Source organism: Panthera tigris, chromosome C1 (genome assembly GCF_018350195.1).
Source record: "Panthera tigris isolate Pti1 chromosome C1, P.tigris_Pti1_mat1.1, whole genome shotgun sequence".
NCBI lineage: Eukaryota > Metazoa > Chordata > Mammalia > Carnivora > Felidae > Panthera > Panthera tigris.
In genome coordinates, this window is record NC_056667.1 from 97,811,297 (window position 1) to 97,838,157 (window position 26,861).

Sequence of the window (26,861 nt, forward strand, 5' to 3'; positions counted from 1 at the left end):
GGGCCTTCTGGATATAGAAATGACCATAAAAAGAAAGCAGACAGATTCCCATGCAGAAAAAGTGACCTCTCCTCTGAATTCCATGCTTGGAAAAATACTTATTTAAAGGAAGAAAAAAAAAGTCCACACAGCAAAACCTGGCTCACTTGGATGCGTTGGCCAAAGAACATGGCAGAAGCTGAGCTGAGCCTGCCTACTGCACGGGGCTAAGGGGGAGTTGGTTGCCTTCTCTGAGTCCCTGGCCCTGAAAGTATGACATTGAGAGACCATGGGTGTGGAGAAATCTGTCTCATTTCAATCAACCGTGTTGCAAAACGTGCTGAGTCATGCTGGGTCATTCTTCTGGACTAGAGCAACCTGGATGGGCTCTTTGCAACCGGTCAAGGCAACCCCAAGGCCAGCTTTGGTCTCCACCGTAAATGGCAGGTGAGGTAGCAGGAAAAGGCTTGCTCATAGGACAGTCATCAGGGAGAGAGATGCTCTGAGAAACAAATATTAGGTCAGGCAAATGTAACACAGTGGATTGTAGAGGCTACTATAATAAAAATGTAGTATTGGTGGGATGTTTTAACTCCAAATTTTATATGATAGCTGTTATAGATGGTCCTAAACTTGAAGCAACCTATCAGTAAGAATGTTAAGAAATTACATATACCCTCTTTTATTTTGCTTACTCTATTTGCTAGCTTTCCAATTTATATTAATTAATTAATTAATTTGGTTTTGAGAGAGAGAGAGCATATGTGTGTGCACAGGGGAGAGGGGCAGAGGGAGAGAGAGAGAATCTTAGGCAGGTTCCACACTCAGCACAGAGCCCAATTCAGGGCTTGATCCCACGACCCTGGGATCATGCATGACCTGAGCTGAAATCAAGACTCAGACATTCAACCCACTGAGCCACCCAGGCGCCTCTCCAATTTATATTTCAAAGACAGGTATATTTCTTTTTTTTTTTTTATGTTTATTTATTTTTGAGACACAGAGTGCGAGTGGGGGAAGGGCAGAAAGAGCGGGAGACACAGAATCAGAAGCGGGCTCCAGGCTCTGAGCTGTCAGCACAGAGTCTGACGACACGGGGCCCGAACTCGAGAACAGCGCGATCAAGACCTGAGCCAAAGTCGGACGCTTAACTGACTGAGCCACCCAGGCGCCCCACCAGTTATATTTCTGATTAGTTGGAATAAAAGGAATTTTCCTTTATAGAATTTTTAAGGTTGTTTTCTTTTGAAAATGTGAAATCATTTAAAAAATTTTAAATTACTTTAAACATATAGAAAAATTTGCAGAAATAGTACAGAATTCCCTTCACCCAGATTCCCCCTAATGTCACTAGCTTGTGTAACAACAATACATTGATCAAACTAAGAAATGAACATTGGTACAGTGCTATGAACCAAACTATAGACTTTGTTGCACTAAAGTCCTTTTTTTCTAGCTGGGGATCCAAACCAGGGTCCCCTATTGCTTTTAGTTCCATAAGTACATCTCTTCCAATCTGGGGCTTTTCCCAAAATTTTCTTGACTGTTACCATCTTAACATATTTTTTAAAAATTCTTATTTTGAGATAATTGTAGATTCACCAGCAGTTGAGGAAATAATACAGAGAGATCCCAATGCACTTCACCTGGTTGTCCTCAGTGGTAACATTTTGCATAACTACAGCCGAAAATCACAACCAGGAAATGGACATTGATATAATCCATGGACTTTATCCAGATTCCGCCACTTTTGTATGGATTTTTGCGTGTATATGTGTGGTGTGTTTAGTTCCTTGCAATTTTATCACATGTGGATTTGTGTGACAGCCACCAAAAAACAGTTCCTTGCCAAGGATGCCTTGTGGTACGCAAGGAAGAAACCACAGTTATCTCCCTGCCTCTCTCGCTCTCCAACTCTGGCAACCATTCATCTGTTCTCCATCTCTAGAGTTTTGTCATGTCAAGAATGCTGTGTAAATACTATCTTACAGTAGGTAACCTCTGGAGATTGTTTCATTTCACTCATTGTAATTCCCTTGAGCTCCGTCCAAGTTGTGGCGTGCATTGATTGCTTTCATTCTTGCTGAGTACTCCACGGTAGGGTGTGCCCCGGTTTATTTAAGCACTCACCCATTGAAGGACATTTGAACACTCTCAACTCTTTGAAGAGCACTGTTTAGTTTTTTGTAGGATGTCTCTTGATTTGAGTTGGTCTGAGTGTCTCATGATGAGATTCATTCATTTTTGGAATGAATACCATCAAGTGATGTGCCCTTCTGTGCTCATCACATCAGGGAGTACTTGACGTCAGTATGGCTTATTACTGGTGATGTTAGCCTTGACCAGTTGGCTAAGTGTGTCTGCCATCTGTTTCTACTACAAAGTTACTGTTTTTCCCTTTGTAATTAATAAATATCTTGGGAGAGGTAGTGTTCCTCATTAGAACTTTGATAAGTAAGGCGATGCATTCCTGGCTTTCTTAGTTAATCTTACCCCACGAGCCTGTGCCTGAATCTCTAGGCCACTTGTTCTGAAACAGTTCCAGAGCTTTCCATGAGGTGGCAGGGACTGGAGGAGAAGGCATTATCCAAGGAGGAAACTAAATATACTTCCTACCATGTCAAACCTTGAGAGGAAAAGCCCAACTAGAGATGCTGGCACTATGAGTACAGTCACACTTTCCACAATTTCTTCTGGTAGGGCTTGGAAGCAGCCCAGAAGGCAGAAAGCTTGTGCCTGTGACAGTAAATGTGGCTGAAGGTGTGCAGTGGGTGGCTCCACTCAGATTGCCAAAGGGAACAACAGTAGTTGGAGTCACCTGTTTAGACTGGGCCCCATCGACTCTTCATTCTCTCCACAATAAAGAAGGGCTCCCTCGCCTACCTGGGCCAGTTCCTTCCATATGTGCTTTGACTCCCATCCTCTCCTGCATTCTTGGGAGCTTAATACTATCATGTTTTCCATCTTTCTTTGTTACAATCAATTAGCCATCATGGCGCGAACCATAGAGAAACACGTTTAAGTCTCATGTTAAAGATTTAAAGGATATTATAAAATAACTGAGTAAGTAAAGAGGGAAGGAAAGGCCCAAGGGTCCCAAAACTCTAAGGATATTTCCATTCCCCTTACAAGTGACTGGCTCCATGGCCACGTAGCCCAGTTCTGACCCAAGTGATGCCAGGAGAGATTTGCTGGGAAAGCTTCTTCTTGCTCTTAAATGAAAGACCCCCGAGGTCACACTTGCTTTCCAAGTGGATGGGAACCAGGAAGCATGTAGCCCTGACTTCTACAACAGCTGTCCTACAGCCATGATGTGAGCCAGGTTTAAGATGAAGAGCCATTGCAGACAGTGAAATGGAGAGATCAAACACAGCGAGTATTTAAGAAGAAGCAGGATAGAGCGTGGCTTCAGGTAAACCTAGTTTTAAGGTGTAGCTCTAGGTTGTCTTGTTCATCCTCAGCTTCCCCACGAAACGAGACTAATAATTGCAAGAAGAATCAGCACTAATTGAGAGCTTACGGCCCAACCAGTGTTCTAAGTCACTGCGTCAATCATTAAATATTTACATGACCCTGTGAAATGGACTCCCATTGTCCATATTTATGGATGAGGGAACAAAAGCTCAGGGAAGTTAAGTTTCTAGCACAACGTCACAGCTAGTAAAAAGAAGGCCAAAATTCTACCAGGTTCTGTCCAACTCCAAGTTCAGACTACATATTTGGGAGGGAAGGTGATTTGAGTTTGGATCCCTACTATCTAGCACAAGGTGTTCAATAAATGTTTGCCGAATGAATGTGGACTCTTTTTTTTTTTTTTAAGTTTATTTATTTATTTTGAGAGAGAGTGAGAGAGAGAGAGAGAGAACAGCAGAGAGACAGAGAGAGAGAGAGAGAGGGAGAGAGAGAATCCCAAGCAGGTTCTGCCCTGTTAGCACAGAGCCCGATGTAGGGCTTGATTCCATGAACCGTGAGATCATGACCTGAGTTGAAATCAAGAGTCAGACACTTAACTGACTGAGCCACCCAGGCCCCCTGAATGTGGACTCTATGTACTTCCTGCCAGCACAAAAATTGAGATGTTCCTTTAGTAAGCAGAGAAGTGCCAAGAGAGAGATTAGAACACAGAAGAACTCTGACTGCAGAGGAGTTCTGATTTTTAGCAGGGGGGGATTGAACATCACCAAGCCGTAAGTTAGTGACATGCTCTGTGTCCTTGGAAAGCAAAGTTGTGCTTTGGGCCACTTAGCCAGGGAATTGTACACAGTCCTCTGGCACATATAGCTCTCTTTACACCCTCTTTACTGATGAGGGAGTAAAATATTTTTACCTGCAATCCCAACAGAAGGAGATTCCATCAAGATGGCAAAAACATCTTCATTATGAGGAATTTCTCAAACAATATCATGGCCATCTCCCATTGAGTAAAGGTGGGAAGAACATTATTTTGAGTATGTTTAGGTTTAGTATTTGAGTATGTGTTCGTTTAAAAAGCCAGGGGATTTCAGGCAACCTTGTAAAGCTCTGCACAACTCGACAACTCACGTGTTTTAATTCTTGAATATGAGTATCTTCTATCAGATAAAGCAGTCAAGCCAGTGCTGATGAAGCCTCAGTTTCTGATGTAATAGCTATGGTGGAAATGACCCTTTGAGGAGTAGGCCTGTTTCTCATGAATGGAACTGGTAAGGAGCACTAGAAGATGCCAGAACCTAGCCACAGCCAGGGATCCGGCCACTGGTACTACATCCATGCTATTTAGATACACCAAGACCCAAGCCTATTCCTTTGGGTGTCTCTGGACCAGAATCTTGGCAAAGACCCACATGCTTCTGAACTTTAGTCCAAAGGAGCCATTAACACCTCATTTGTCATCCATCGCATCCATCCCTAAGGGGAAGCTGCCTGGATTATGATAATATCCTGTCCTAAGATCAGGGCTGGGAGAGTAGGGACCTGAGCAGTTGGAGCCATTTCCTTCTTTGTCTACCTAACAAAAAAGAGATGCCTTTTCCTCATTATTAGCGTTCTGATTTTAAGAAATAACCTAATTTGTTCAGATTGTGCTGATGGGTTACAGACACTAAGGAGATGCTATCTTTAATTGCTTTGAATAATTCAGGGGGCTGCATTCAAATTTGGTATATACCCCCACCATGAAGGATGCCATCCACAAAAGGTGACCACATGGCTTCTGCCCCAGTTTTTGAAGAAGATCTCCCAGCAATCAGACTGGAGTAGAGCTGGGCTCTTTCTACCAGTTACGGCCTTCCTATCATAGTTCATATAAGCCAGAACTCCACGCTGTGACCATCATAGTCTGAAAACCAGGGCTGTTGGAGTATTCTGCTGTTTCTCCTCTTTTAACCACTCAGTCTGGTGGGTACTTAGCAACTTCTGTCCTTAAAACCTTTATTCAGTGGCTTGACTTACCATTTCTCTCACCTTTGCCTCCCAAAGACCCCTGAATTGGCTTCCTTGAGGTTCTTCTGAGGGATTTAGTATTGCTGGGTACAAGGTTTTTTTTAATGAATACTATTTAATTCAGACATTTCCCCTTTCAATTGTTGTTACCATGTCATTCTGCTTCACAAGCGTAAGGTGACTTTTCCTTGTTCTCCCACGAGGTCAAAAACACATTGCCCACCATAAATGGCAAGGTTATGCTGTTTCGCTTATTTTTTCCCCAACATGTGCAGACCTGGAGAAATACCTCATAACTTCAAAGATGATGCTATCATTGCCATATTCAAGGTGAAATAGGAAAGTTGATGACAGTGACCATTACAGTAGATTCTATGCTCCATTTTTCACAAAATCTCTGCCTGAATCATCTTAGAGAAGCTAGTGAATGTGGGTTCTGGGGCGTATAGATCAGGGTCCAAATCCTGGCTGCTCTACTTACAAGTTCTGTCACCTTGAGGAGTCTTTCCAGCACTCTACCTTAGTCAGGATAAGCCAAACTATGCTGTGGTAACAAACAGTCTCAAAATGTCAGTGGGTTAAAACAAGGAAGGTTTATTTCTTGCTCAAGCAAAGTCTGATCCGGGTCTGGCAACTCTCCAGCACAGCTGTTCTTGTGATGGCTCAGCATTAACTCTCCATGTCTACACTGGTTTCCATGATCATCATGGCGTAGGGGAGATTGGTGGAGAGTTAAATACCCGCAATTAAGCATTTCCATCTGGAAGTAATACATACCAGTCACATTTCATTGGCTGCATGTTATATGGCCACAACTAATACCAATATGGCAGAGATCAGTTACTTGCATGTGACCAGAAAGAGAGAACAGGATACTGTTGAATATAATGCCACATTCTCCAACCCTCATTTTTCCCATCAGTAAAATGGGTATGATAACTACCAGAAAGTGTTGTGGCCAGTTAATAAGATAATGTATATAAAATGCTTAGGATTCAAACTGCAAAGACTCCAATAACTTGTAGCTTTTATTACATATATTTTACTCAAACATAATAACATAAAAATAAGCAAAACAGCAAAATCTTGCCATTTATGGTGGGCAATGTGTTTTTGACCTCGTGGGAGAACAAGGAAAAGTCACTTTACACTTGTGAAGCAAAATGAGATGGTAACAACACTTGGAAAGGGAAGGGTCTAAATTAAATAGTATTCATTAAAAAAACCTTGTACCCAGCAATACTAAATCCCTCAGAAGAACCTCAAAGAAGCCAATTCAGGGGTCTTTGGGAGGCAAAGGTGAAAGAATTGGTAAGCCAATATTATTTCACCCTATTTTGCATGAAAGGAAAATAAAAGGCATCATGCCAAGAGCTCTATACAATATTTCCAGTTATCAGCACCTTCATGGTGTAACTGCCATTTGAGCCGTGTAAGTTCAGGAGATAATTCTTTGCATCAGGCAGGAAAAAGACTGAGGACACACACCGAAATATTAGCAGGGCTTGTCTCTAGTTGTGAAGTCATGAGTAATTTATTTCACTTCTTCATCAATTCTGATTTTTATGGATTTACTGCCTTGAGCACATATTATGAATACTAATAGCTTAATACATGCCAGGCACCCATTCTAATTTTCACAATACATTATTATATAGATACTATTATTGCTCACATTTTAGTTGAGGAAACTGGGACCCAGAGAGGTTAAGTAACTTGCCCAAACAACGAATGGTGGAGTCAAGATTGTACATGAATCAGAAAATGATTAATATAATTTGTAATGGTACAACAACATATTCATGACCCCAATATTAAGTGCACGGTATGTACCAGGAATTGCATTAAGCCCTGTGGCCAAGATGAGAAGGATACAGCCCCAAGGAAGGACCCTAACATCTTGCTGGTGAGGTAAGCCACATATAAACACAAAAGTCTATGCTGCAAGTCAGTGAATTAGAGACAGTTATTCAAGGGCATGACATGGCTTTTTTTTCTCAGGACGTGGCACAGAATAGCTGCTTCATACTTATTTGCTGAATGAGTCAGTGAATAAATAGAATTTCGGAGCCTCTAATTTTAATGACAAGAAGAGGAGAGTCCAGAGAAGTTACTTGGCTTACAGCCTCCACCTGCTCCCCTCCCCAGTGTATCATACCAGTTTCCCCAGGGGAGAGACTAACTCTGGGGTAGGTCAGGCTGAGCAAGCTTCTGCTTTGCCATGTCACAGTTAGAGGGGTCACCCTGCTTCATTCTGCACCACCAGGGCCTGAAATGTCTCTCCTCAAGGTCACCCGTGACCTCCATGTTGCCACATCCTCTGGGCACTTCTCTGTCTCCATGTCACTTCACCTTTGAGCAGCATTCAATGCACCTGACCATTTCCTCCTTGAAAGACTTTCTCCTCCAGGCTTCTGTGACGGCACAATGGCCTGTTTATCTGACTTCATTGACCACCTGGTCCAGTATCCTTTGCTGACTTCTCCTTTTCTAGCTGACCGCTGAATCCTTAAACTCTTCAGGGGTGAATCTCTCTACCAATCCTCTCTCTTGATGTAATCCCAATGGTTCACATTGTTCAGCTGTCATCTGATGCAGACGACCTGCCAATTTACATCTCCATTCCCAGTCTTCCTCTTAGTTTCAGATTCTTGTATGCTTACTTGCTGTTTTCATATGGACACCTACTATACATCTCAAGTAAACTTCTAGAACTCAAATCTAGTTGCCCCCCACCCCACCCCACCCCATTTTGGCAAATGGCATCAGATGATAACCTAGGAACCATTTGGAATGCTTCCTTCCCTGAACGGTCACATCCATTCTACCAGTAAGTCCTACTGTCTGCTTCAAAAAGTATATTCCCAAATACATCCACTTCCTCCATTTCTGCAGCTCTCATCCTCATTCTTGCTTGAACAACTTCAAATAACTCTTAACTGGCTACCTGCTTCTATTCTTGTCCCTGTTTGAATTCATTCTCCATCTAACAATGAGAATGATCATTTTACAGTGTAAACCAGATCTTGTCCCACTTCACTTAGAATGAGATTCAACTCCTTGCATGGAAATTCTGGCATTTGCCAACCCCTCTGACTTCCTACGCTCCTTCCTCCTCAGTTCCTGTACCCAGTCACCCTGAGCTCCTTCCTTTTACAATGTCTTTCCATGTGTTCTTCTTCCTTCTGGAACATTCTTCCAGTGGTGTGCTGGAAATGGTCCTTCCAGGCTTGTCAGAGCCAAATGTGTACATTTTCTCCCACTTTTGAATTCAGTGGTATCATGTTGGCATCTGTAAATTGGTTGGGTGTATTTACACCATGAAAATCAACAAAACTGCAAAAATTTTAAATCTTTTTTCTTTTTTGAGAGCCAGTTTACCAGAACACCTCTGCCCTACCCCCAGCTCCATGATTTAACTCAAATATTACTTTTTCAGAGAAGGTTTTTCTGACCTTCTAGTCTATATCCAAATAGTATTCTCTTCTACCTCTTACTCAATATCTACCAAATCTTCCTGCTAACTTCTTTCATAATACTTAATTTATCAAAATTGTCTATATTTGTTTACTTAGTGTCTCTTCCACTAAAATATAAACTTCGTGAAGGTGAAGAGAATGTCTATTTTGTTCTCTGCTGTATCTTTAGCACTTGGAACAGTCCCTGGCACACAGTAATTGCTCAATAAGTACATGTTGAATTTTGAATAAAAAGCTCCTGTCTTGCTTCACCATTTATCCTTATACTGATCCTGGCCTTCTCCCTCTATATTCACCCATAGCTGCTCCTTCAAGCTCTTTACTCAACCCTCTACTGTTCCCTCTGAGAAGATCGGAGTCATTGCCTATGCCGCAGAAAATTGAGAACTCATCAGCTTACTGTTCCTCACTACAAACATCCAGTCACACCGTCCTTTCTTCTTTTCCTCCTACCCTAGAAAATGGCTTCAATATTTATTCACTTGCTGTGCAAAGATAGGTACCATAATTCCACTGCCATCAAGGATAGGACAGACTGCTGAGGAACAAGGTCCTTCTTTTTTCCTTTTGAGCTCCCTTGTACCTCCCATCTGTCTTTGGGTACTGTTCCTTCTTAGTTCTCCTCTTGCTTTTCTGTAATTCCAGATTCTTCTTCTCTCAAATGGTTCCCTTTTCTCCAGCATGTAGCCATGTATGAGTCAAGCCTATCCTACAAAACAAGCAAAGACATCCCTTGATGTCTTGAGGCCTGTCTGGCCTCTCCTCTCTCCTCCCTCCTGCATCCCCCAACCCAGCCAACCTTTGTGGGACCATTAATGCATGTGTCTCCACTTGCTCACCTCCTTGTCTTTCCTCTGGCCACTAAAATCTGGTTTCTCCTGTTATATCTGGAGAGAACTTCTCCTCAAAACAGGTCACTGGTGTGGCTCTTGCAATTGCTGATGAACATTTTCTTCTCAAAACTCTTTCTCTTTTGGATTATGTGACAAAATACTTTCTTAGTTCCTCTTCCACTTTCTGGTCATCTTTTATACCACTCATTGAGCATATGATGCAGTAATTATTATGGCATCCTTATCATACAGATGAGGGAAATAAAGCCCATGAGGTTATTACTTGCCTAAGAAATGGCAGAATTTGTAGTCAGGAGGCTTGACTTTAGAGCCCCAGGGTCTTGATGGAGCACTGGCGCCATATTGCTGCCTTTACCTTCTCATCCCTCACCCTCTCCCTGCTAAGCAGCCTCACTCATTTGGCCTTGGCTTTGATCTCACTTATTGCCCTGATTATTCAAAAGTCTAAATTGTCTTTCTCTTGAATTCCTAACCTGTATATAATATCTACTAATATGGAAATCTACTCCACTTACCCACAGACACATCAATCCAACATATCTTCTAAATTGCTTCCATTATACTCCATCATGGCACTTTTCACATATTCAATGATTTAACCAACATCTGTTGAGTACCCATCATCTGCCAGGCTCCACCAGTAAGCACCAGGGATCAATGGTGACTAAAAAGAGTGGGTCCCTGCCATTAAGGAACTTATAATCTAACTGGGACAAAAACATGTATAAATAAGTGATTACGATACAACATATTAAATGCTAAACACACACAAACATAGTTGAGTTTGCTACTGAAGCACTTGGGAAGGGCATCTAATGCATTCTTGATTAGGTTATTAGGTTATTACACTGTAGGCCAGGAAAGTGCTGTTCAGACATAGCATCGTTTGAGTAAGACATTTGACGGCTTCTCATTTTATCTTTTTGAACAAGACAGAAATCAGGCCAGAGATACCTGGTTGAAGGACCATCAACTGTGTTGACGAATGAATTGGTATAAAATTGCAGAGGAGGTGGAGTCCTTAACAGCATATCAAGGAGTTCCATATTGAGCCCGTCCCATGCCATGTTTTCATTAATGGCCTACATGAAGACAAAGGATAAGTTTGTCAACTTTTCCGGTGAAACCAAGACTGAAGAGAGAACTGTTAGGTTTATTGGCACAATTGGAAACAAACAAACAAACAAACAAACCCAAAGCCAACCCAAACAAAACAAAACAAAAAACACAACCTTGGAACAACGAACAGGAAGAATGAAACAAGATAGGACTTAAAAGCAAAGTCCTACCTTTTAGTCCCAATGGTCAAATACGTAGTACTAGACAGAATAGATACAACCTGACTGATTATTTAAAAATATATATAAAACATTGAAGGATAAGTTAATTATAAGGCAAGAATGCTTCTAGAGGAAGAAAAAAGAAAGCAGAAGGCATGGGATCATCTGTCGCGCTGCACTGGTCAGGCCCCACGAGGAGTTTTTGAGATCAGCACAAAAGAGGAAAGCTGACAAATTGTTGTGTGCCGAGAGGCAGGTATCACGATAGCAAGGAAACCCTGAAGGAAATTAGAAATTTCCATTTGAAAAAGGCAAAAGGGAAGATATAAGATCTGTCTCCAAAAGACTTCCCCGGGTTTATCCTGTGTGTGTCTACAGGGCCCTAGAAATAGGTGGAAGTCACATGAAGGAAACCCTTGCCTTGATAAAAGGAAGAATTTTTGAGTACTTAGCGATAGGTGACAATGAAATGGGCTACCTTTTTGAAGAGCTAAATATCTTACCACTGAAAGTTACAAGTGGGGGCTGCAGAATGGCGGACGGCTGATTTATTTGGATAGTTGGACCCAATAATATTTAACTGTCCCTCTAATGCCACATATCTCTGATTTTTTGGAGAAGATCTGAAACGAAGAGAGAGAGAGAGAGAGAGAGTCACAAATGACACAGCTTGCAAAGAGCAAAGAGCGGATTTTATGTGCATGTACCTTGGAAGATGTAAGTTCTTCGCCCAACCATCTGTGCATACAATTAACAGTCACTATCAGCGGTGTTATCTTTAAATGCAGAGCACATGACATGGATAAAATGTGCACAAATACATTTCTGCCCAAGCAGTCAATCAATAAAATAAACGATAGTGGCTTAAAATGCCTAAATATATATTCATATGTTTAAATAAGAGACCAGTTCAATTTCAGCTCAGGAACACTTTTATAACCCACTGTGAAAGATGGGGTGATTTGAAAAAAAACTGTTTGGTCTTTGTGAAGAGAAAAGGGAAATTAAATATACAGAGCACTATTTAAACAACATCAAGGCTATGATTCAAGAAAACAAAAGGCAGGAAATTCAAAGTTGAGGTGTGATGTGTTATCCCTCATTCCAGCTGCTGTGTCCATTCACAGCGGCAGCTGAAAAGAAAATTGGAGCATTATGTAGGCACAGTTTTAAAATATATTTACTTAAGAGAAAACATGGCAAAGATCTTTCAATCCTATTTATGGAGAAGGGATTAAACACTGACTCATCAGAGTGTCTTAAAAACATTTTACAAGTTCAGAAAATATTTGCTAATTCCTGTTTTACTTACCATATGTAAATCAGCTGTGTGATTCGGAGGCAGGTTTTCTAGAAACTGATGGAGTTAAGGGAATCTGTTAGAGTTCTCTTTGATTTCTAAGGGATCGTGTCAAAATAAAGTATTTATATTGAATCCTGTTGAAAGTGGCCGCATAGATGGAGCAGAAGCTGTAAAAGAAGACAGAGACTACAGGGGGCATAAAACAGTGATGCTATCCCTTCTTTTCCACACTGGTCAGAAGAGGAAGGAGGAAGTGCCCAAGGCGTGGGCACACTCACCTGCTGTCCGAGGGGTAATGGTGTCTTCATCGTAGGACTGACATCAGCTGCTCATGACAGCTCATGACAATCAGCTCGAGGTCTTGCTGATACATGTGTCCTGATGTCCCCATCTTGCTTGACAAAGGGACAAGAGGGCATGTTTTTAGAAGTGGCAGTCAGAAATGACATGGAAGAACAGAATATGATGGGTTTGGAAAGAAAGCAAATCCAGGGTCCTGGATAGAGACAAAGCCCGAAACAAAGACCAAAAAGGATCCGGATAGCCAGGAAGGACACATGCCCTGGGTTGTCCAGTCACAGGAATGGGTTTGCCTTAGTCTCTCCAGAGCCTTCATGTGACTCCTCCAGCCTCCTTAGCATAGTGTTCAAGGCCAATCACAATCCATCCCAACCGGCCTGCCTTCTGCCAATCCTTTCCTACACAATCCTCACACTGAACGACTCACACTCCTGCCTTTGTTTCTGTTGCCAATTCCACAGGGACCCTTTCCCACCCAGCTCTGGTAGTTCATCCTGGGGGCCAGCTGGGGGCCACCCAGCTTCTTCTCTGCCTGCTCTCCATAAAGCAGGTGGCACACCGTTTCACTGTCGCTTGATTCCCTGCTGTCCTCACATGCCAAATTTTAGGCTGCTAAAGGATAAGAAGCTTGTCTTTCCGTTTCTTCATTTATTCCTTCACTTATTTATTCTTATACACTGTATTTGTTTTCATGTCTTCAAGAGTCAGCAGGGTGCCTGGTGCATCGGAGTGTACTGTAAACTTTAGACGACTAAATTAATGCCCCTGGTATCAGAACTGACTTTATTATTTTTTAGTAGCCCCTAGTTTACCAGTAGAACATTGATATTATGTTAGGGGGTTTTGTGGCATCAAATCAAGTTAAGATAATTCTTTCTGGATTTTGTTTACTTTTCTAAGTATCATTTTGTCCATTAAAACAGTGTTACATGCTTTTAAAAACAATAAACCCTTGGGAGGACTTGGGTAGCTCAGCGGCATTGCAGTGCCACGGGGAAGCATTCTGAGGAATAGCACCCGGCCATAGACTCAGGCATGCACCTGCCCAGATGCCCGCTCCGAGGGAGGACATGCCACCTAGTTGCACGATGCAGTCAGCAGGCAGCCTGGAGGGACCAGTGCCTGGGACTGCTTCGGCTGCAGAGTCCCCTTGTTCAAGGTCACACTCTTTCTGGGGCAACCCTCAGCCACTGGCTGAGTGACATAGGCATGATCATTCGGGCCCGGTGGGGCCACTCTGGGGGCGGCACTCACCCCAGAGCTCTCCAGTGGGTTGGCCAAGACTTTTTTGGGTCACACGGTCACATGATTGATCTTTTGGCCCAGTCCTGCTTCCTCTCCCCTCCTTTCACAGGGATCACAGGATCTTCACCCCAAACTCTGTCTCAGCTGCTGCTTCCAGAGACAATAGCCTGAAGTGGCCAGTGTAGAGCTAACTTGGGGAATCTCAACTAAGGCTGAACTGCTCTAACCATTTGTGCCTAGGGTATCACAATGACACATCCCAGAAAATTCCTTTGTACGCCTTGACGATCAATCCACTCCCCAACCTTTGGTCCCTGGCAACATTGACCTCATTTCCGTCACTCTGATGATAGAAATCTAGAATTCACATAGAAGACTACATCATAGGCAGTCTTTTGTGTCAGTCCTCCATCTTCAACAAAATGCTTTTGAGATTCATTCACGCCATTGTAAGTATCAGTAGTTTGTCTTTTATATTGCTGAGTAGTATTCCATTGTATGGATATACCACAATCTGTTTATTCACTCACCAGTTGGTGGACATTTAGGTTGTTTCTATATTTTTTTCTTGGCAATTATAATAAAGTTGTCACCAACATTTTCCCAGAAGTCTTTGTGTGAACATGTTTTCATTTCTCTTGAAAAGATACCTAGGAGTGGAAATACTGGGTTGCATAGTAAGTGATGGTTAACTTTATAAGAACTGTCAAATGTTTTTCGAAGGGGCTGTACCATTTTGTAGACCTATTAGCAATTTATGAGTGCTCCAGCTGCTCCGCAAACCTGCCATCTTGATGTCGTTAGATCTTTATTTTTTGGGTTTTGTCTTGTTTAAAGAAATCGTTAGCCATTTTGATGAGTACATAAGCCTCATATGTAGGCTTATGTACACTTATGTGTACATAAGTACACAACCTCATTTTGGTTTTAATTAGAATTTACTTGCTGGTTAATGTTTTTGGGATTCTTTTTATAGGTTTCATTTGCCATTTGTGTAATCCTCTTTGGTGAGTTGATTGTGAAATCTTTTGCCCAAATTTTATTGGGTTCTTTTTCTTTAATTGACTTGTCAGAGTTCTTTATATATTCTAGACACAAGCTGTTTATTAGATATATGTTTTGCAGCTGTTTTCTCCCAGGCTGTTGCTTGTTTTTCATTTTTGTAACAATTTCTTTGAAGAGCAAAAGTTTTACTTTGATGATGTCCAATTTATTATTATTTTTGTGTGGCCTGCTCTTTATCAAAAAAAGCTTTGGCTTACACAAGGTCACAAAGATTTTCTCCTACATTTTCTTGGAGATTTTTTTATAGTTTCAGCTCTTACGTTTGGGTAGATAATCCCTTTAACATTAATTTCTTACATAGTGGAAAGGTCCTTTTTTTTCCTAAAAGGATATCTGATTTTTTCCAGCACCATTTATTGAAGAGTCTTTATATTGTTTCCCCATTGAATTACCTTGGTACTGTTGTTAATCAACTGACCAAATAGGTATTAGACCAGTAGTTCTCAACTGAGAACTATCTTGTCAACCTGAGGGACATTGGCAATGTCTGGAGACATTTTTGTTTGTTATAAGCATAACAGGATGTTACTGGCATCTAGTGGGTAGAGACCATGGATGCTGCTATACATTCTTCAATGCCTGGGCAAGTCTTCCAACAAAGAATCGTGCTGCCCCAAATGTCAATAGTGCAACTGCTAAGAAACCCTGTGTTAGGCTATTTCTGGATTCTGTTTTGTTTTACTGATCGGGGATTGGAAAACTTAATCAAAGGACCAAAGAGTGAATATTTTAAGCTTGTGGGCCAGGTGGTCTCTGTCATAACCTGTCAACTTTGCTCTTATAGTGCAAAAGCAGCCGTAGACATCACATAAACAAATAGGAATGGCAGTGTTCTAATAAAGTTTTATTTCTAAAAACAGGAAACTAGTCTGTGGCTTGAAGTTTGCCAACTGCTGATCCATATGTCTATCCTTATGCTAATATCACATTTTGTTATTACTGATTTACTTTATAGTAAATCTGACAATCAGGTACTCTAAGTTCACCAGTTTTATCTCCCCCCCCCCAAATTGTTTTGACTAATCAAATCCTTTGATTTTCCATGAAAATTTTTTAGAAAAACAGTAAATTCCACACAAATCTGCTGGGATTTTGATTGGCATTGACTTGAATCTATAGAACAATTTGAGGAGTGTTATGGACTGAACTATGTGTTCCCCTCAAATTCATATGTTGAAGCCTAGCCCCCAGTACCTTGGAATGTGAGTACATTTGGAGACAGGGTCTTTAAGGGGGTGACCAAGTTAAAATGAGTCTGTTAGGGGTCCAAGCCCACTATGACTGGTGCCCTTATTAGAAGAGGAACAGACCCCAGGGATACGTACACAGAAGAAAAGGCCATGTGAGGACACAGAAGAAGGCAGCCCTCTACAAGTCAAGGAGAAAGGCCTCAGGAGAAACCAAACCTGCCATCATCTTGATGCCTTCTAACTTCCAGGACTATGAGAAGATAGATTTCTGTTGTTTAAGCCACCTAGTCTACAACATTTTGTTATAGCAGCCTTAGCAAGCTAACACAAGAAGAATTGGACTTATTAACAATATTGTCTTTTAATCCATAAATAACATATCATGTGCTACTTAAGAATGCTTAATCTCCTTCAACAATGTTTTGTAGTTTTCACTGTACAAGTCTAGCACCTATTTTTTAAAATTTATCCCCAAGTATTTAATACTTTTGATGCTATTTTTAAAATTTCAATGTCTAGCGATTGTTTATCATATATAGAAACACCACTGATTTTAGTATATTGACCCTGTGTCCTGCAATTTTACAAAATTCACTTATTAGTTCTGGTATTATTAGTTTATTAGTTCTTTTCTGTAGATTTCTTAGAATTTCCTACATAGATAATTATATTGTGTGCCAATAAAGGCAATTTTAGTTTTTTTGTTCTTACTTGAATGTGTTTTTTTCCCCTTTCTTGATTGGAGTAGCTAGGATCTCAGGTAGACTGTTGAACAGAAGTACAATTGAGTCTTGAACAACAGGGGTTTAACTGCATGGATCCACTTATATGAGGATTTTTTTTTCTTTCTTCCAAAGCTTCGTTGTTCACATTTGGTCTACGGCTTGGGAAAGAGCTCCAGGTGGTTACAAAGCTGGCTGGTGGCTATAAGGATAGGGTCAGACAGAGGCCCTGACACTGGAGGATGCCAGAGGGACCCCTCTAGACAAGAGTCGCTGGACTCAGGAGGCTCCCAGACAGGCTTGAGGGTGAGCCTTTCAAAGAGATACTTTCAAAGACAGCCCAGCCCACGCGACTGCCAGCCTGCGGAGTTCGCCACCTTCTTGATGAGTTTTACTTCTTCATCCAGGAAGTGGCTCTCTCGGAAGTCACAAAGGCTGTGCTGGAGGAGCTGGGGGCTGGCAGATCCAAGAGGCCTGGGGTCAAGACTTCTCCAGGACCCTGGCGGCTTTCATGCCTCCAGGGTCTACCTCTCTCATCTTGGGATGTCTTCTGCATGTCCTGGAAGAGGTCCCGGCTGCACCGGTGTTGCCTCTTCAAGAGACACTGGGCATCCCCATGTTTCTCCCCAACCAGCTGACAGAAGTGGCCCATGCCCTCAGGAGCCATACTTTTGGTCTTGGTGGAAATAGCAGCCCAGAGCACAGAAGGGCTTCAGATGCATGTTGACCAGGCAGATTAGGGGGGCCTTTACCTCCGGGGGATAATTTTGAAGAATCCGGGAGCTCATGGTTGAAAAACAATAAGGAGCTAAGCTCCAAAAACGATGTTGGCTGGTCCCATCTTCAGAGGATGTCTGAAAAGATGGTCCTGAAGACTGCATCTAGAAAAGAGGTTGGAGGATGGTTGGAGGTTGGAAGAAGGGGTATTCCTTGATGTGTTCCATCCAAACACTGTTGAAGCAAGGCACAGATCCCCAAGACCCACGACGCACTACCTAATGTGGATTTTTTACCGTCCAGCACGGTAAATGTATTTTCTCCTCCTTATGATTTCTTAATAATATTTTTCTTCTCTATACTAAAAAGTATACTAAAGTATACTTTATACTAAGAATATGGTACATAATACATATAATACACAAAATATGTGTTGATCAACTGTTTATGTTATCGGTAAGGCTTCCAGTCAACAGTAAATTATTACATTTTGTGGGAGTCAAAAATTATACATGAGTTTTCAGCTATGGAGAGGGTAGGTTGGCGTCCCTAACCCTAGAGTTGTTAACAGGTTAACTGTAGTAACAGCAACTTTCAGTCCTTTCTCCTGATCCTGGTAGGGAAAACGTTCAATTTTTCAGTATTTCACTGTTGAGCATATGATAGGCTATATACTTTTCCCATCTGCCTTTTATCAGATTAAGAAAGTTCCCTTCTATTCCTTTTCCTAAAAAAATTTTTTTATTATCATGAATGGGTTTTGAATTTTATCAATTTTTTTTCTGCCTCTGTTAAGATGATTGTATGGTTTTTCTATTTCAATCTGTTAATGTGATGAATTATATTAATAATTTCTGAATCCTAAATCAAACTGGCATTCCTGGGATAAAGCTCACTTGGTTTATTTGTCATTTTATGTCTCACTGCATTGGATTTGCTAAAATTGTGTTAAGAATCTTTAAATCTATGTTCAAAAGTGATATCGATCTACAGTTTTATTCTCTTGTAATGTTTTTATCTCCTTTTGGTACCAGGATGATGCTGGCCTCATAAAGTAAGAAGTCCTTTTTCTATTTTCTAGAAGCATTTCTATAGAATTGGTTTTAATTCTTTCTTAAATGCTTGGCAGACTTTACCAGTGAAACTATCTGGGCCTGGAGTTTTCTTTGGGGGAAGACATTTACCCATAAATATTTCTTTAATAGACAATGGGCAAGTCAGATGATCTATTTCCTCTTGAGTAAGCTTTGGTAGTTTTACTTTCAAGAAATTTGTACATTTCATCTCAGTTGTCAAATCTATTGGCATAAAGTTGTTTATAATATTCTCATTATTTATTTTAATGTCTTCAGGATCTATAATGACATCTCTCTTTCATTCTTGATACTAGTAATTTGTGTCTTATCTCTCTCTGTTTCCTGATCACTCTGGCTAAAGTGACCAACTGTTGGGATTACTCAGGACTGAGGGACTCCTGAAATGTGTAACCTTTAGGACTAATACTGGGAAATTCCCAGACAAATCAGGATGAGTTGGTCAACCTCAATAGACTACAGGCTTACCAATTTTATTGATATGTGCAAAAGACCAGCTCTGGTTTTAGTCTTTTCTCTGTTATTTGTCTATTTTTAATTGCGTTGGTTTTAAAACTTACTTTTATTATTTCTTTCCTTCAGCTTACTCCAAGTTTAATTTGCCCTTTTTCCTTCCTTCTTAAGGTGGAAGTTTAGATAATTAATTTAATAACTTTTAACTAATATCACTTAATGTTATAAATTTCCCTCTAAGCATTATTTCAGCAGCAGTCCTCCAGTTTTAATACGTTGTGCTTTCATTTTTCATTCAGTTCAAAGTATTTTCTAATTTCCCTTGTGATTTTTTTTTGACCCATGCTATATTTAAAACTGTGTGGTTTAATTTCCCAATATTTGGGGGTTCTACAGCTAACTTTCTAGTAATTTCTGGTTTGATTCCCCTGCAACGAACGTATATACTTTTCATATAATTTCAGTCTTCTTGAATTTTTTGAGATCTATCGTAGGGCCCAGAATGTGATCTAGGTGAACGTCCTGTTTGCACTTGAGATTAACATTTATTCTGGGTAGTATGGCCTATAAGTGGTAACTGAGTTGGTTGGCGGACAGTACTGTTCAAGTCCTCTATACCCTTACTGGCTCTTGTGTCTACATGTTCTATCAATTGCTGAGAGGACTGTTAAAATCTCCAACTGTAACCATAGATGTCTATTTCTACTTTCAGTTTTCTTAGGTTTTGCTTCATGTTTTTTTTATCCCTCTATTATTAGGCGTACCTGTATTTAGCATAGTATGTCCTCTTTTGTTTTCTGGATTAGTTCTTTTCAATAGAAACTGTGCATGTTTAAAGTGTATGGCATGATGATTTGATATATGTATATCTAAGGAAATGATTGCTACAGTCAGGATGCCTTCTTGATATACTAATCCCTTTATCATAATGAAATAGTCGTCTTTATACCTGGTATTGTTCCCTTTTCTGAATCAAATTTCTGATGTTATTATATCCACTTCAGTTTTCTTTTGTTTGATGTTTGCATAGTATACTTTTTCCTATCCTTTGCTTTTAAAATATCAATGCCTTTATATGTAAAGTGAGTATTTTGTCAACATCACGTACAGTTGGCCCTTGAACAATGCAGGGGGTTAGGGATGCCACCCCTCCACCTCCCTCCAGCAGTCAAAAATCCATGTATAACTTTTGACTTTCCCAAAACTTAACTACTAATAGTCTACTGTTGACTGGAAGCCTTACTGATAGCATAAACAATCGATTAGCACATATTTTATATGTTATATGTATTATATACTGTATTCTTATAATAAAATAAGCTAGAGAAAAGAAAATGATATTAAGAAAATCGTAAGGAAGAGAAAATACATTTACAGTAATGTTCTGTTTTTTTACTGAAAAAAATCTGTGTGTAAGTGGACTTGAGTAGTTCAAACCCGTGTTGTTCAAGGGTCAACTGTACTTAGATTTTGCTTTAGTTTTAGTCAGATCTGACAATCTGTGCGTATTAATTGGAGTGCTTAGACCATTAAGGATTCAACTTAATCACTGATACAGATGTGTTTAAACCGGCCATCTTGTTATTTGTTTTCTGTTTTTCCTGCTAGTCCTTTATTCTTTTTTCCCAGTTTTTTAAAAAGACATTAATCATTTTTATTTGTTTATTTCCGTTACTGGCTTATCAGCGATACCTCTTTGTTTCATTATTTCTTGTGCCAGGGCTTGCAATAACACATCAGTAACCTATCACAGTTTAACTTTAAGTAGTATTGTATCTCTCCATGTATATTGGAAAAATCTTATCATCATGTACTTCCTTTCCACCTCTTTCTTTTACACTGTCATCATCATATATTTTATTTCTACATGTGTTATAAATACCACAATATGCTATTAATTTTGTTTTAAGTCATCTATCACCTTTTAAATAGATTTCTACAGTCAGAAAATTATCTGCATATTCTGGTGATCTTTATTCCTTGGTCCAAATTCAAATTTCTTGACGACTATTTTCCTTTTATCTGAAGAACTTTCAATTAAAACAATTGTTTAATGTTTATTTTATTTTTAAGAGAAAAAGAGAGGGATCATGAGTGCGGGAGGAGCAGAGAGAGAGGGAGACACAGAATCTGAAGCAGGCTCTGGGCTCTGAGCTGTCAGCACAGAGCCCAACCTGGGGCTCGAACTCACAAACCATGAGATCATGACCTGAGCCAAAGTTGGACGGACAACTGACTGAACCACCCAGGTGCTCTGATTTTTTTTTTTTAATGTTTATGTATTTTTGAGAGAGAGAAAGACAGTGCAAGCAGGAGAAGGGCAGAGAGAGAGGGAGAGAGAATCTGAAGCAGGATCCAGGCCCTGAGCTGTCAGCACAGAACCCGACATGGGGTTTGAGCCCATGAACCATGAGATCATGACCTGAGCCAAAGTTGGGCGTTTAAGCGACTGAGCCACCCGGGTGCCCCATATCTGGAGAACTTTTGAAAACTTGATTGTAATACACATCTTATGGCAATGAAATTCCTGAGTCTTTTTTTAAAGCTTTATTTAATCTTCATTTTTGGAAGATATTGTTGTTGGATGTAGAATTTTAGGTTAAATCGTTCTTCAATATGTTAAGGATATCAGTCCATTGTTTTCTGTCCTACTTATTTTCTGTCTACTTGCTTGAAATCTCATTCAAATATTTGTTTCTCTGTACGTAATTGTCTCTTTGCCCTCTGGCTATTTTCCGTGTTTTCTCTTTTTCATTGGTTCTCAGCAATTTGATTATTATGTGCCATGGTATGATTTATTTTTGTTTATTCTGTTTGGGATTTGTGGAGCTTCTTGAATCTGTAGACTCCTACTTTTCATCAAGTTTGGAAAAATATTGGCCACAATTTCTTCAAATATTCTTTCTGGCTCCTCATTTTCTTCTTCTGGGACTCTATTTATGTGTATATTAGACCATTTGATATTGTCCACTGATCACTGAGGTTCTGCTCACTTTTTTTTCAGTCTTTTGCTCTTTGCACTTCATTTTTGATAGTTTCTATTGCTACATCTTCAAGTTCAGTGATGTTTGCTTCTATAGTGTCCCATCTTCTCTTAATGTCAACTGATACATTTTTCTTGTTTAGTTATTGTAGTTTTACTTCTAAGTTCACTTGAATTTTTTTAATATCTTTAATTTCTCTTCCCATCGTGATGATTCTGTCTTTTACATTCTTGAGCAGAATTGGGCTTGCTTGGGCTGCCATAAAAAATCCCCCAGATTGTGTGGTTCAAACAACAGAACTATATTTCTCACAGTTCTAGAAGCTGGTAAAGCCAAGATCAAGCTGTCTATTGAGTCGGTTCCTGGTCAGAACTTCTTTCCTGGCTTACAGACAGCCACCTTCTCATTGTGCCCTCACATAGGTGGGGACAGGGGTGAAGAGAAAGAGAGAGAGAAAATTTAAAGTTTCACGTAAGTATTGTCTTATAAAGCACCTTCTTTCCTCTGTGGTGTCTCTTCTTATAAAACACTAATCCTATTGTATTAGAACATTACCTTTATGACCTCATGTAACCTTGTCTCCTTGTAGACCCTATTTTCAAATATAGTTATATTCAAGGTTAGGGTTTCAGCATATGAATTTTTGGAGGTGACACAATTTATTCCATAGCAAGCAGCATATTTATAATATTGCTTGTAATTTATTGATGTCTTTCCTGCTAATTTCATCAACACTGTATTTTCTTATTTTGTTTCTGGCTAACTTTTGTCCTAGTTATGGGTCACTTAATTTTGTTTTGTTTTGTTGTGTTTTTTTTTGTATGTTAGCAATAGTACAGTGAATGCTACATAGTATGAATCTTATCTTCAGTGCTCTAGTTTGTTGTATTACTTTAAAGAGTATTGAACTTTTATTGGTGGCCAGTTACGTTATCACAGATGAGTTGGTTTTATCCTCGTGTGGTTTGTTTTAAGCTCTTTTAAGGCAGACTAAAGTTGTCTTCATTCTAGGATTAATATAGCCTAATTCTAACACTGGACCATTTAGAAATCTGTTATTTTATACCCCGTGCATCATACATCGAGATTTCTTTATTTTGTCCAAGGGGAATTTGAACAATTCCTGGTCCTGTGTGAACTCCTGAAATGATTCATCTTATAGCTCCCAGTGATTGTCTTTTTCTCTGATGTCACTCTTGTTTGGCCTCATTGGATTTCCTCTATATGTATATAATCCCTCTGCGGATTTCTAGAGCTCTTTCTTGGTGTCACTCCCTTCTCTTAGATATTCTACCTTTGAAATTCTAGCTGCCTCGGTTTCCCAAAGCTCTGATGTTTGTCTTTTCAACAAACCAAGATTGGTGGACTCTTCTTAAGATCCCGCTTCCTGTGCTACAATCTTGGAATTACCCTGGACAGAAAGCTAGGCATTGGTAAGCCTCACTTCATTTGTTTCCTTTTTATCAGGGACCTCACTCCTGTGCTGCCAATACTGTCCAGTGTCTGAAAAAGTAGTTGTTTTCTGTATTTTTTTTTCCAGTTTTTAAATTATCCTCAAACTTGGGAATTTTTTTTTTTTTTAACCACAGCACCCACTTCCCGCACCAAATTATGTATCACTTAATGCCCGGTCAGAGAAACGAAACCACTATGAATGATATGGAATATATGATTTATTATAGGAATTTGACCTTACGTAAATCAACATTAGCTAAAGATGCTCATTCCCTTCATTTTTGCAAATCATTTACAACTACTGAATAATAAGCCCAAGAATGACTTCAGGGTTTGGTGGCCCGTGTCTAGGACGGCCAGTCCTCTCTCTGCTTTGATGTGAGCATTCTGCCCCCAGCTTATCTGTGCAAAACCTCATGGTGCCCGTAACTGCACCTTGCTAGCAGAGTTTCTTTCTCATTGTTGCCTCAGTGACCTTGTCAGGTGTCAACTTCAAATTTGTGCACCTCTTTTAGTTGGCGGCCAGTGGCTGGCTCCTGGCTCTACTTTTGCCTCTGCTTGCAACGTTGGTCTTTCTTTGTGCGATGATGGTATTGTGATAATGACTGAAAAGAAATCCTTGTCTTTTGGAGACACATACTGAAGTATACAGATGAATTTTTTTTAATGCGATAAAATCAGAATGTAAGGTAAAAATTTTTTTATAGACAAGCAGTATCCTTGAAAAATCCCTTAAATTGTCCATAAAGTCCAAAACAGAGTCTACTATCTTTAAACAAATCTAACAATTTCCCCTTTACTGTTGGAACAAACGAGTGGTTCTTTGTGACGAATGAACTAGATGGCACATATTTGGAGCCAAGTTGTATAAAAAATATGTATCATTAAATTCTAAAACCATAAGCAGTGCTGACAACACATAGTTGAATTTATAAAAGTGAAGGTCAATGTTAAACAAAGTATTGTATCATGGGACAAGGCAATACAAATTCCAAATAGGACAAGGAAAGCACTCATGGCTGGGGCAGTGGGCAGTAAGTAGAAGGGAGAGGGAGTGTGGTTCAGGCACTTGAACTAGAGGGACTGAGGGAAGGGAATAGTCAGTGCAGTGGATGGGAATAGTCAGCAGAGAGCAAAAAGGTCTTAGCTCAGGCCATCCTGATGAGTGGAAGGCATTCATTCATTCATTCATTCATTCCTCACTTTTTTTTCCTTAAACTTATTGAATCCTCTATGCTAGACCCTATTGTAGATTATGGGGATAAAAAGATGAACACATATTCCCTGCCGTCCAGTTGACTGTGGAGAACAGATGAAAGCATCAATGATTTCACTGTGACTTAATAGTGACAGGTAGAGATGTGCCCAGGAGGCTATGAGAATCTAAGGGAGGAATGTATATATCATATGAGGGTGGGCAGACTTGGGTAGGCTTCCAGGAGGAGGTGATGACTGAGATGAACTTTGAAGCATGAATCGAAGTCAGTGAGGTGAAGGAGAGTTTGGGTGAGAGACAATGATAAATATGAGAGAGCCAAGGCATGAAATAGTATTTGAGAACCTATGCATTATGGAAGCTAATGGTAATCTGGGGAAAGCAACATTTGAGAAAATCAGACCCCTGCTCTTCAGGAACAAAACAGATAATAGACTTGGGTGCTAGGACAGGATTCAGGCCTGGATAGATAAGAGGAAGGTAGGAAGCCCAGTACTGGTGGTAGGTTACCAGAACAGAGCAATGGCAGAAGTCCAGTTGTCTAAACTAGGATTTAGGGCAGGGGCAAACTAGCAGATGGCTGATGTGCACTGTGGAACAAGACCTGCCTTACTCCATGGTTCAATAAACATTTGCTGAATACCTGCTATGTGTCAGGCACTGGGTACGATGCTGGGAATACAAAAGAAGACACAGTCACTGCCTTCAGCTTGAACACCTCTTGCTGCCTCCATAAGTCATAAAAGCAGATAGCAGAATGGGTCTTACTGTGGGCTTGGTGCCATTGTCTGCTTACATGTATTTAAGTAGTTTGGTATTAAGAACCTCTGGATATAGACCAAGTGGCTCAGCTTGGGAAAAGTCAGGGCTCAGACTGGAAGCCAAACCTGGTTGGGTCTGGCAGAAAGGGATGGAAATGTTGCCACCTGTTGAATCCAGGTCTTTCCAGGGACCTTTGTGTCCAACTTGTGACTGATACAAGTTGGCTGTGGCTCCTTTACTATTACCATGGACACAGGTAATCATGACAATCTGTAATCTCTGTGAGCCTGTCCCATAGATGGATGAATGGCTGCTGGATGAGGCACCCCCAGTGGCTTTGAGGTTGTGTTTAGAACAAGAAGCTTCCTTTCTACTTTGTATCTCCTACTTTCTCTTTTTGGGTTCTAGCCTGCCCACTGATGTTGATATAGGTTGGAGTTATGGCATTGCTTGGACCTCAGGACTGGCCAAGCGTATTCGAATGCTTTCCCTATCTTGGTGGCATCCCAATCCTGCTGATGTCCTGGGGATCTTTAGGAGAACTTTTTCTGATATTCCCTCCTCCTTTCTCCTCTGTATCGAGGGCCTACCCAGCCTTCAAAAATTATCTATTGCATGGAACTTTCCATAATAGCCATCTATTCATCATTTATCATCCATCCATCCATCCATTCATCATCCACTCATTCATTCAACAAATATTTATCAAGTCCCCACTATGTCATAGACCCTGGAGATATAACAATGAACAGCCAGCCACAGTCCCTGCCCTCATGGAGCTTAGCCACTCCAGCTATGGGGATCTTTCCTTTCCATGACCTGCTCAAGTTCTCTTTAAGGAGTTAGTCCCCCATCACCTCCTACTGTTACCCAAGCTTTCATGCTTTTGGGACTTGTTTCTCTAATGCAAGTATAAGCAGAAAAAACAAGAGATGTGTCTGATACTGTTCTGATATCTGTCATAGAGCAGGCTCAGTGTGCTACACAGAGAGTGTTCAGTTCATACTTTTGAGTGAGTGTATGCAAATGTTCTGCCCAAGTAGGGATGGAAGGTTCCTTTAGTGACTGTAGTAGGGCTTTGAGACACTGACTCATCCCATCCCCAGCAGGTTTGCACTGGCCCATGGGGTGGGGACTGAGAAATGAGATGCTTTCCACAACAACCCGATCTAAGAACAAGGACTGTCATGTTACAATAAAACTGAAAAAAAGAAAACAGTGAAATATAACTCTGAATGTCCTTGTTGAGGAGCTGTGACTACAGCTGTTTTCTTAGAGTGCCATGAAGGCAGGTGACATCCTGTCATGTCACTGGGTACCTACTGCAGTCTGACTGGTTCTG

At 40.5% G+C, this 26,861-nt stretch overlaps 1 long non-coding RNA gene across 1 annotated transcript; it reads right to left on the reverse strand.

Annotated features, from left to right (window-relative positions):
- Nucleotides 1-10,693: 10,693 nt before the first annotated feature.
- Nucleotides 10,694-14,165, reverse strand: LOC122241396. Its single transcript, XR_006221507.1, has 5 exons — nt 13,871-14,165; nt 12,595-12,707; nt 12,326-12,502; nt 11,517-11,636; nt 10,694-10,815 (listed from the first exon to the last, which is right to left on the reverse strand). It is a non-coding gene; the product is annotated as an uncharacterized LOC122241396 (long non-coding RNA).
- Between the last annotated feature and the right edge of the window lie 12,696 nt (nt 14,166-26,861).